General features: G+C 43.1%; 1 protein-coding gene across 7 annotated transcripts in view; it reads left to right on the top strand.

The window, feature by feature from the left end:
* The first annotated feature begins 1,580 nt into the window (after positions 1–1,580).
* The window catches only part of DLGAP1 (DLG associated protein 1), a 291,661-nt gene continuing 282,007 nt past the window's right edge, over positions 1,581–11,234 (top strand). For 4 of the 7 annotated variants that reach the window (XM_083518617.1, XM_083518611.1, XM_083518609.1 and 1 more), the window contains exons 1-2: positions 1,856–2,133; positions 2,377–2,641. The gene's annotated coding sequence lies outside the window, so the exon portion shown is untranslated. Of the gene's footprint in view, positions 2,199–2,376; positions 2,642–2,829; positions 2,966–11,234 lie in introns of those variants that run through there. The other 3 variants (XM_083518618.1, XM_083518613.1, XM_083518615.1) reach the window with 3 other exon arrangements.

Genomic DNA, 11,234 nt, shown 5'->3' with positions numbered 1-11,234 from the left:
TGTGCTGTTATTCATCAATATACAGTAACTTCCCTGTTTAGGGAAGTTTTTAATGTTTGAAGTTTTACTCTGTTTTTAGTGTTCTGTTAGAAGCCGCCCAGAGTCGCTGGAGAAACCTAGCCAGATGGGCAGGGAATGAATGAATGAACGAATTAATAAATAAATAAATAATAGGGATTGCTGCCTCTATCACCCTCCCCTCACATATATTTCTATCTTGATTTTTTTCTATCAGAAGCTCAAGGCTGTGTATATTGTATTCCCTTTCACCCTTTTTACCTTCACAGCCTTTACCTTATGAGGTAGGGTTGACTGAGATTTGGTAGTGTTGCTGTAAATATCAGAACTAAGAAATGCTGCAGAGAAAGCAAGGAATCTGCTTTTATGTCCTTGTTTACATGATCTGTGAATGCATTACATAAGAACGTAAGGATAGCCTTCTTGTTCAGGCCAATGGCCCCTCTGGTCCAGCGTGCTGTTCTCACAGTGGCCAACTAGCTGCCAATGAAAAACTCACAAGCAGGACCTGAGTACAGTTAGGATTCTCCCTTCCTATGGGAGGGGGATACTGGGTATTCAGAAGCAAACCTAAAGATCTGCTATGCATTTGAATCCCTCCCGCACAATACCTACAATGTGAAGGGATCTTGTGTTTCCAGAACCACAGTGCTGTGGAGACACACACTAGAGGAAGGAACCAATATCTACAAGAAGCTGCAGCCTTGCCAATCAAGGACACCTGTGACATAATTTAGGACTGTTCCCCCCTACCCATTTTCCTTTTCCTGTGGATTCTTTCATTTAATCATCTTTTGAATTTAGATTGAAATACCATCCAATTCACTCTTCATAAATTGCAGGTGCTGTGTTTTGTCCTTGCTAAGGCTATGATCTTTACCACCTGACCAAGGAGGATTTATGGGTGTGAGCCACCTTATCTGGAGCTTCTGATCTAGTAGAGCAGGCATAGGCAAACTCTGGCCCTCCAGATGTTTGGGACTACAATTCCTATCATCCCTGACCACTGGTCCTGTTAGCTAGGGATGGTGGGAATTGTAGTCCCAATCATCTGGAGGGCAAGAGTTTTCCTATGCCTGTAGTAGAGCCAACACCTCCTGTTGAACAGAATCCCCCATACAAATTGTCACCCCCTGCCAGGAAACGCCAGAAGGTGCAATTAAGGACCTCCAGCTTCATATTCAGTTTGGCCCTGAGAGTTCTCTACCTGAGCTATAGCCTTGTTTTTATTGAAGCAGGTGTTACTGAAGGAGAAAACCAGGAAGTAAAAGGACAAGTGGTGACAGAAAGATGAGGGGTGCAGTGCAGTTTGTGCTCCACTTTGCGTGACTTGGAGGAGGAAAGAGCGTCAGAATGGCGTGGACACAGTTGCACTGTAAATCCTGCAATAGCCGGAAATTCAGTGGATCAATAAATGACTCTCTTTCACATTCCATAATGCATTAACAAGAACATAAGTAACACCTTCCCGGCTGAATGACATTCTTGCTGCTAACTCTTGAATTCAGGGGCACTTTAGAGCACGCTGGATTGCAGCCACAGAACCCAACGCTGTGTGTTTCAGTAACAAGTTCAACTCCTTGAAGCATGCAGAGGATTGCAGCCTAACAGCCCTGCTCTATGAATATTTTCCCTCCTCAAAATTCGTGGGGTTTATTCTCTAATTGAGGCCTTTCTGCTTTACGCCCTTACTTGGGAGCAAGCCTCCAATGAACTCGGAGGACTTGATTTCCCACTCCGAGTGGCCGCACGTGCCTCGCACACTTTCCCCAGCTCCCTGCCAGAAACATCATCCGCATCCCCTCCTCCTCCCTTTCAACCAGCTACGTCGCCTACGTCAAGCGCTCCCCATTTCGCTCTCCGCATGTGGATGGTCTCCTTGTGTGTCTATTTCGGAGCACGTGTCTGTTTCGTCGCTCCCCGCTTTCCCCTCACGCTTCTCCCTCTCTCCCCTCCTGCCCGCAGTCCAAGAAAAGGCACCGGGGAAGAGCTCGGCGGAGATGCCCCCCTCGTCGTCGTCGTGGCGGCGGCGTCAGGGGGACGGAAATCCTCTTCGCGGCCCCGAGAGTGAGGGGGAGCCGTCGCCTTCCCCCCGTGGGCAGCGCAGCTCTTGAGGTAGCCTGAGGAAGCACGCGGGACGAGCGGGACGCCGCCCGCCGGGTTGTCGCCACAGCCTCTGTGTGAGTGAGTGTGTGGTGTTTCGGGGGGTGTCTTCCCGCTGTGGCCCCGAGTGGCTGAGCAGGAGAGAGAGGGTGGGGGGGACACCTCCGCCTCTCCTCCTCCAATATTAACATTGCCTGCACGGCGCTAAGGCTGCCCTGCCTGACTAATCTTGCTCTGCCTCTTCCTTCCTCGCAGCCCCGAGCGCACACAGCTACCTACAAAGGCACGTTACAGCGCCTTGACCAGAAGGCTGTGCTGCCGCCGCCGCCGCCGCTCCTCGCACGCACACGGATCGCACGCTGCCGCCGCCGCCGCGCTTTACACACATCCAAGGATTAGCCGCCGCCGCCGCCTCTCCTCCTTCTCCCTCGCATCCCTCCCACTCGGTGTTTTGACTTCTGCCTTGTGTGCTTCTTGGCTCGCGTATCGACTGCCTGCCTGCCTGCGTGCTTCTCAGCGGGTAAGTGGGGAGGTAAAGGTTGCACTGGGGGAAGGGAGGCCTCTGTGTGTGTTGTGCGTGTGTGACAATGTCACTCTGAGGGGCGGTGGGCATCTTCCCGCTCCCACCAGCGCGTCGCGCGCTGCCCGCCTCCCGAGCCGCGGGCTGCCTTTCCCTCACAGCTTTCCCCCTCAGCGGCTGCTGCTGCGGTTTCTGCCGGGTTCTCCTTTGGGAGAGGAGAGCGCGCTTTCTCTCCATTCCTGGCGCCCTTCGGCCGGCGCCGTTTGGTGCCTCTCCACGGCACCCACGAGCGCTGGCTGGGGAGCGGTCCTTGCGGCGCGGAAGGTGACTGCGCTGCTCTTCTGTGGGTGGGTGTGTAGGGAGAGGAGCGCGAGGGAGAAAAGGGAGCCGGTCTCTTCTTCCTCTCACCGTCACCCAAACGCGCGCGCGGTCCCGTCCCCCCCCCCCCCGGCAATGCCTGTTGGGTGGTTTATTGATCAGGCTTGCTGGGGAGTCTTCCCTCAGGAAATTCTCCAAGGCCCCTCCCCCCCCGCGCCGTTTTTGCGGCAGCGTTCCAAGGGTCGACGAAGCCTAGTTGGCCTTGTTGGGAAGGGGGGAGGGGAGCGCTGGTTTGTCAGGAGAAGGAGGCGATGGAGTTTCCCAAAGTGCCTGCTTTTGTCCACATTGCGTGGCCGCGCGCGGAAGAGAAGCCCCTCGCTCGCTGCCCCTTCTCCTCCCCGGGTGGTTGGCAGCGTTTCTGCGAGGCTGAGCAGCTGCTCTCGCTGGTCGCTGCGTGTGGCTGCGTGGCTTCTCGGCGCGCTTGCGCCGGCGACTTCCAGCCGATTCCACAGCCCTCGCTTGTCCTGTCGCCTCGGACCTCGGTTAGGCGAAGGGGCCCGTGTGGGGTCGTCCGGGCGCCTTCCGTCCGGGACTCCTGCTAGCAAGGGCTGCCAAGAAAGGCATGGCGTGCGTCCCGGCAGGCGCGGGGGGCTGCTCCTCTCAGCTTTGTGGGGGCTTCTGGCAAACTGTTGTTTGGGCTGCATTGTTTTGATTCCGGTTGCAGGGGACGCTCGCGCGCGCACGCTTTTCAGCAAAGCCCTTCTTGGGTGTGCTGTGAAAACCCTGACAAGGTCCATCCTGTGTCGAGTGAATGGCATAAATGGGGAGCTTGAAATCAAGCAGTGGCCCCTCATCGAGGCTTGTGGAGGCTATAACAAATTGCACTTTCATTTAGTGGAAGCGCAGCTGCTGGAGAAGCCTTTCAAGGCATAAGGGGGAGGAAATGAAGCTTGCATTCAGGGCACTGCACTGCTGTAATTTTCTCTCTCTCTTGAAAGGAATGGGAAATCTGAACAGGAATGATTGAAAAGAATGGGCAGCGTGTATTAACTGGTCCTGTTTCCTCTTGGTTTCCATAGCATTAGTCGGATCCAATGTTTATGAACTATTCATAATCAACAGTTTCACTTCTCCACTAAACCAGTAAAATGGCTTTTAATTTTTTGGGTTGTATGAAACTGGATGGGATTTGAGTGTGTAGATAAAAGCTTTTTGATTTGGCAGCTGTCTCTATGGTTATATGATTAATATAGCAAGATGGTGATAGAGAAATTGGCATAATTCCATTTTTAACAGTTCAAAATTTGTTATCCACAAACAATCAGAAGTAAAGTACTAAGATATCCCAGGAAAGAAAACAGAACAGTTGGAGATCTCCTGCTCCCCTTTTTTGGGAATTGGATGCAGATTAGAGGAAATATGTGTAAATATTATTGTTGTATGTTACCTTACTACCAGAAGTTAATGAAATTTACTGTACTCCTTGGTGTTGACAGTAGGGGGATATTGATGTGATTTACATTATTAACTGGTGTTCAGTAGGCAAAAAGTGAGAGTTTGCCTAGTGATTACTGGTAGCTCTTTTACTTGAGATCTGATTGGCAGCATACGTACAACTTGCGCCTGGTTTATTTTTGGAGCTATCTGATTAGAATGTAAAAACTGCAGATTTGAGTAGTTGTATACTAAGAAATAGGTCAGATTTTATTTCTAAAGTAAACATCTTTAAATGACTCATTCACTATTTGGAAAAATGTCCCATTTAACAAGATTGTGTGTGCAATCTTTTAGTAGCTTGGCTAAGGATATTTTTATGTTGCACCTTATCATATTACTTATTATTTTCAAACAAAATGTGAAATATGATACTGCTGTAGAGTAACTTAATGTTGTTGCGAATTTCAACATACTTCAGTTCAGAATGTAGCTAAGTTTGGGTGATACTGCTTCACTGGAATAACTGTTTATTGTTACAAACTTTTAAGACTAGCTCTTATGTATTTGATATTCAAACACCTTCAGAAATAGTTGTCCAATTTTGTGGAAGCATATTTATAAAACAACATACTGTACTTTTCCGTGAAGAATAGGTTGATGTTTTTTTACTAAAATAATGTTTAAAGGGGGGTAGTTTTATACACGGGGGCAATCTCCCCCCATTTTCTTAATTTTGAGTCCCCCAAAATAGCGGGCATCTTATACATGGAAAAATACAGTAGGTGTTAATGAGTATTGATAAGAATTATGGTATTTTCTTTGCAAGATCTGCTTGCATGCTAATATTAAAATGCCATCTTTGAGAAATGGTTGATCTTACTACACTTAGATGTGGATCTATCTGAGTTAGTTCAGTAGTTTAGGAATGGCAAAATATGTACTGAGTAATAATTAATGGTAGTTTCCCCACCTTTAATACTTCAGTGTTCTCTTAAGTACTTCTGAAACAAGTCTTTTAAGACCTCTGATAATTAATTAAAATGCACAATTTTCTTTACTAAAAAGGCTGAAAAATAATTTCTTTTATGATCATTCTGGATTTTATGTCAGTTGAGCTTCCAAAGTAAATTACTAAACTTTTATTCCCTTAATCTCCTCCATTTAAGATACTAAATATAGGATGGAGTCCAAACCACATACATGTAAACAATATGCTTGTGTAACGCTTGTTAAAAGGATGGTGTGAATGAATTCAGCCTGGATTAGTCATTATGTTACATAGAAATTCAGGAGATAATATAGTATGTTGACAATGTCAAAGCCGGCTTCTGTAATGCTTCTGTAATCCTGAAGTTATTCTCCATGGTTTAAGGATAATGGTCTCTTGAATGAAGTTTCACATGAACTGTAATAGACAAACCTGATAATGTCAGAGGCTAACCATAATGTCATTTTAAGATAAAGCCCAGGGCACTGGTCCATGAAAAATTGCACCTCCTTAGCTTCTGTAAATGAAGTCAATTTTGACTTTATTGTCTATGAAATTAGATAATGTTATTTTAAAAGGGATACATGGCACATGTTTCCTCTGTGGCCTAAGCTAATGAAATATGAAAAAGTGTCTCCATGACAAAGAGTGTTGGTTTCCGAATAATGTCCTATCCCAAGTCAAGAAGAAAATAATGTATAATTGGCTAGATAATATGCAGAGATTTTCCACTGTGGTTGTATGGCTTTTCTGCAGGTTGTTGAAGTGGATTACCCAGGCTCTGTTGCTTCTTTCCCTCTGTACAAGAGTAGTGTTTCATGGAGTCCATTCAAAAGTCTGTGGGCTAAGGCCATGATCATATGTAAATTGAAAGGCTTTGATTTGGTTCATTTATATTTTGCTTTGGGAAACAAAGTGGAGCCCTGTTCACTACTACTTCTAGAGCAGTGTTTCCCAGTTGGAGGTCCGTGGTCCCTAGGGGGTCTGCGTAACACACCCAGGGGGTCCATAGCACCATTCACGTAACATAAACTACCATAGAGGTATCAAAATTTTCAAAAGTAGGGGGTCCCTATATTGGCTTTTGAAAAACAGGGGGTCCACAGTACTTAGTTAATTGGAAATCACTGTTCCAGAGGTCTTAAGCATGTTTGTGTTGTGGATAAATTTATTTTAAAAGCTCTCTCTGTTAGGAACTATGCCTAATCTCTTCTCCTTTTTAAAAAATCCACTGCCTCTTCTTTTGGTATTGTGCTTCCAAGAGAAGAGGACAGTTAATAATTGGTGCCTGAGTTTTCCTCTTCCTTTCCCCCCTGTTTGTGTCATAACTTTTAGATTGTAACCCTATAGACAGGGACTGTTTGTTATTACTGATCTGATCTGACCTGTTCTGGGAGCAGAGTACACTTACCGTGGGCATCTGAGGGCTATGTTGGTTGGGGGCTCCTACCAGGGACCGGATGCTTTTTTTGATTGAGTTTATAACTTTATTCTGACAAGACTCCGTCTCTGAGCCCCAGACAAGCTCTGCATGAGCCTGGTGGGCCACTCACCCTGATTCTGGGCATGCACTACCCCTACCAATTCATAACCTCCGGGAAAGAGCTTTCCCTATGCATCTTTCAAAAATGAAAGGAGCAGCATCTTGATGCCACAATATCCCCTTTGTTCTGGGTTTGTGGGCTTGAGCTACAATTTCCATCATCCTTCACAACAAATTCCAGTAGCTGGAAGGATGGGAGATTAGGTTCAACCCTAAAAACCAATTTTTTGAATGACAGCCTACTGCTTGCCAATTCTGAAGTAATGTGTCTGATATATTCATTCTCCACCATACAACATAACTTATATGCAAATAACTTCATGATATCCTGGTTCAGGTTTTATCTATTGCACAGAGTGGGAGCATTTGCGCTTTGAGTGTGCTCCCTGTCTTCATGGTGCATAGAGAAGATAGTAATATTCCGCATGAAATTGTTGTTTAGATGGAAATAATCTCAAACTGGTGAATTGTCTAGCTGCTGATATGAAATACTTTAGTTTATCATTTAGAATTTCATTCTAAAAGTGTTCCTGCCATTCCCATTCATGGAGGAGGCTTGCAAGGCCAGGCTCTTACTCTAGAACAGGAACGTCAACTACAAGGTCATTGTAATTAATTACAAATGGCTCTAGACAGTCTTTGTAACTGTATAGAACCGTTGTGATCTGTAATTTTGGTGGGTCTCCTCCATTTAAATATGAAAAATGGAAATAGGGAATGAAACACAGAGGTTAGATGAGTAACTTTGCCTGCAGTTTTTATAACATGAAGGCTATTTTCTGCTTATTTCCTTAACTTTGAGATATATCATGTCATTGATAACTCCAGCCACCTTTTCGCATATTAGCATTGTATTGTCCAATATACTTTACATTTTTGGCTATTACCTATTTAAGCTATGCATGATCCAAAGTTTGCAGAGTTCTAATGTATTCAAAGGTGTGCCAAAGGAACTTCATGTGTGCCTTGGAGTTCCTGTGCTAGATGGCTTGATGAGTCACACAATTTCCCACTTGTTAGGTACTACCTCTATAAAATAATAATGCATGTCAATTAGACTTACTAAGAGACCTAAGTATTAAGTCTAATTGACATGCATTATTATTTTATAGAGGTAGTACCTAAAAAGTGGGAAATTGTGTGACTCATCAAGCCATCTAGCACTTCTTTCCTGATCAGGGAGTTGTGGGTGCTTGACTCTCTGGAAGAGAACCAGCTGGGATGCTGTTGGTGGCATCTGCATTTTTGACATGTGAATAACCTTTTTGAAGTAAGTGGAGGGACAGGTGGCATAAGGAACGCAGGAGGTAGAGTTAAGCAGAGTGGGATGGTTCCATCTGCCAGATAAATTGTGGTGATTTATCAGTGAGTGTTTTGAGGAACAAGACACCTGAGCATCTGAAGAGACAACTGCTAAAAATATCTGGGAACTCCTGATTATGCCTTGTATTTCAATTCACCCTGGGTGGCAGACTCCATAAACCTACCAATAGAATTTTTTGCATCATTACAGTATAAGATACTATTGTGATTCTTTTTGCCTCTTTGTAGCAGTTGTATAGCTGTTTGACAAAGCCAGAATTATAAATAGGAAATACAGCTATTGACAAAGAAATGTTTATAAAAAAGTATCCTACAGGTAGGTTTGTTTCTCATAACTGCAAATAACCATTTCATTATTTTGCAGGATGTGGTGTTTATGTATTTCAAAAATAAAATTGCTACAGTATAACCTTTTGTGAAGCAAAGTATGATAAATACTTTCCCACTGCCAACAGAGCCTAATAATTTATAAATAATCTTTGGTATAAATGTAGATGTGATTCATTCTCTCTTTCATGATGCAAATTGGCTTCTATTTCTATGCGAAATTATTATGCAAAACTTTGACTGGATGCGTATTTTCCTTTTTATGCAGAAGTGTTTATTGAGTGAATGAATGAACGAACTGTATTTCTTTATGCAAAAGGACTACAGTGATATGACTGCAAGATAACATAAGCAGAAGCCTTATTTAATACATGGTCCCAGTTCAGAATTACAGGAGAGTCATCAAGTTGTGGAGATTTCTTGCTCGTCTAATAGCCTTTATCTGTCTTCTAACAGGTTTCATCCTTATGTTTGTGGATAAAAGTTGAATCTGCTTTACAGTGGTCATTGTGAATCTGGCTCTATCTATTGGTAGATGCTGTAGCCTAGAAAAATGCCAACCAGATACCAGATATATATGTAAAAGGTGATTCAAAAGATGGGCTATAGTCACATCAAAAGGCAAAGGTTGACAACAGCTTTCTTTTCTTGGTTCTCATTTGGATTTGCTTCACCTGTTCCCTCCCCCACCCTTCACTTAATCTCTTGTCTCTTGTTGCCAAACCCATGGTGCTTTGTCTTTGGAAGTGAGTTTTTACCTTTGATTATTAGACTAAATACTGAAAAGTACTATGCATGTATGTAAGGATTTAATAGAGGTTAGGACAAGCTGATTTCAATGCCCATTTCATTTTGGGGTAAAAGTCAACTAGAGTCTCAAAATGTGAGTTTGGCATTAATAGTCCATTAGCTATGAATAATATATATTTTTATGATAAGCTGTCATTTTCTGCAAAATTCTATTTCTAAATTCTTTCATTGCTGCCTATTGGTCAACATTAAGCATGTGTGCATTGTAGCATTTCTGTGAGTTTTTATGTGTCACATTATTTATCATCACTTTATGGTTTGATGTTTATCTTTTGCTTCATTTAACATCTTTACTACCTCTGACATCTGGCCCTTGACATTTTATTATGTGACTTCTGTCTGCTGTGAAGAAAGCATCTCTGTTACCTAGATCCGAGAGAAGGGCAAAAACTGTAATGCTAACATTGAACAAAAGCAGAGAACACTGTTGAATTAATTTTAAATGTTTGTTGTTAAACAACTGATTAATTGATTAGTAAAAGTGTTATATTGAGGACATCTAATTCAGATTATTTTAATAAAATAACAAAGAAAAGCCTTTTAAAATAGAACCCTGCTGCTCATTTTGCCTGAATCCTGAGAGGTACACTCTTTGTTAATAGCAGTGTAATCACACATAGATAGACACGTGAATGTATATGTTTCTGTATGTATAAAATTTGAAGAAGCAATAAGCATCCTATTTCAGGGAGTTACTTCAGTTAAAACATGGATATTTTAAAATGCATTTTAATTTCTAAGATCTATTCATGCATTAATTTATAATCTTGTCAATTCTGTTTATCACCTAAACCAAACCCTCCAATGGTTGGAGTTTATCATTGTAGCAGCCAAGGAGGAAATAAAAATCACTATGGTGCTGATGGAAACAGTCCCTGTCACTATGACCCTACTGACGACAGCCTAGTTTAGATGTGATGCGAAACCAAGATTTCCTTTACAAGATTTCCTGTGGTAAGGCTGGTTCACATGTTTCCTCCTCTTCCCATCTCCATCTGCAAGGAGATAAAATTTAAAGCATCTATTTGTGTCTCAAGATCAAATCATGGTTTCAGCTCCTGGTTTATATTAACTGTAGACCCCCTCCCTCCATGATATTCAGACATAATAGGAAACAGGGCTTTAGTCCAAAGTGCAAATAGATTCTTTAGATTCCACCCTTTCACATCTGAAACAATGAAAAGAAGATGCACACCAGCCAAAGATTCACCATGGTGTATTCTCGCAACAGGACACCATGGTTTCCCATTACACCTGAACCTGGTCAGTAAGTGATGAGACAGTTCCCCTGGTAAAGTAAAACAGGCTAGGAATTCTGTGCTGGAAGATGTTGCTGTGAAATATATTAGGAAATCATAATATATGATAGTTTGGCCCTTGGGAAGAAAGGACAGAAATGTTGGAGCAAAATGCATAGCAATTATCTGGACGTAAGCTCCATTGAAGATGGTGGTACTTACATCTAAGCAAACATGCATAAGGCTGCATTGCAAAGTGCATAAAATTATAGGATCACTAGCTATGGTTTTAATAAATCAGTTAAGTTGGGTGATAGACAGCAAGCACTTGAAGGCTTGAAAATGGTAGATGTCTCACCTATATTTGCTTTTATTCACTTCTTCATCCTAGGTAACTGGAACTCTGTTAAATTCAGTGGCAGGTCATGCTAACTAGAACTAAAGCATCATATTCTTTTTAATACAGGGGTAGGGATTCCAGATGTTGTTGCACTCCAACTCCACCCATCCGTATTGATGGGAGTACAATCATAGAATCATAGAACTGTGGAGTTGGAAAGGACCCTGAGGGTCATCTAGCCCAGTTCCCTGCAATGTAGGAATCTCAAC

The sequence above is a fragment of the Podarcis liolepis genome (assembly GCF_965112155.1).
Source record: "Podarcis liolepis genome assembly, chromosome: 8".
Taxonomy (NCBI): Eukaryota; Metazoa; Chordata; class Lepidosauria; order Squamata; family Lacertidae; genus Podarcis; species Podarcis liolepis.
Note: the sequence above shows the minus strand (reverse complement) of the source record. Positions and strands in the feature narration are given on the sequence as shown.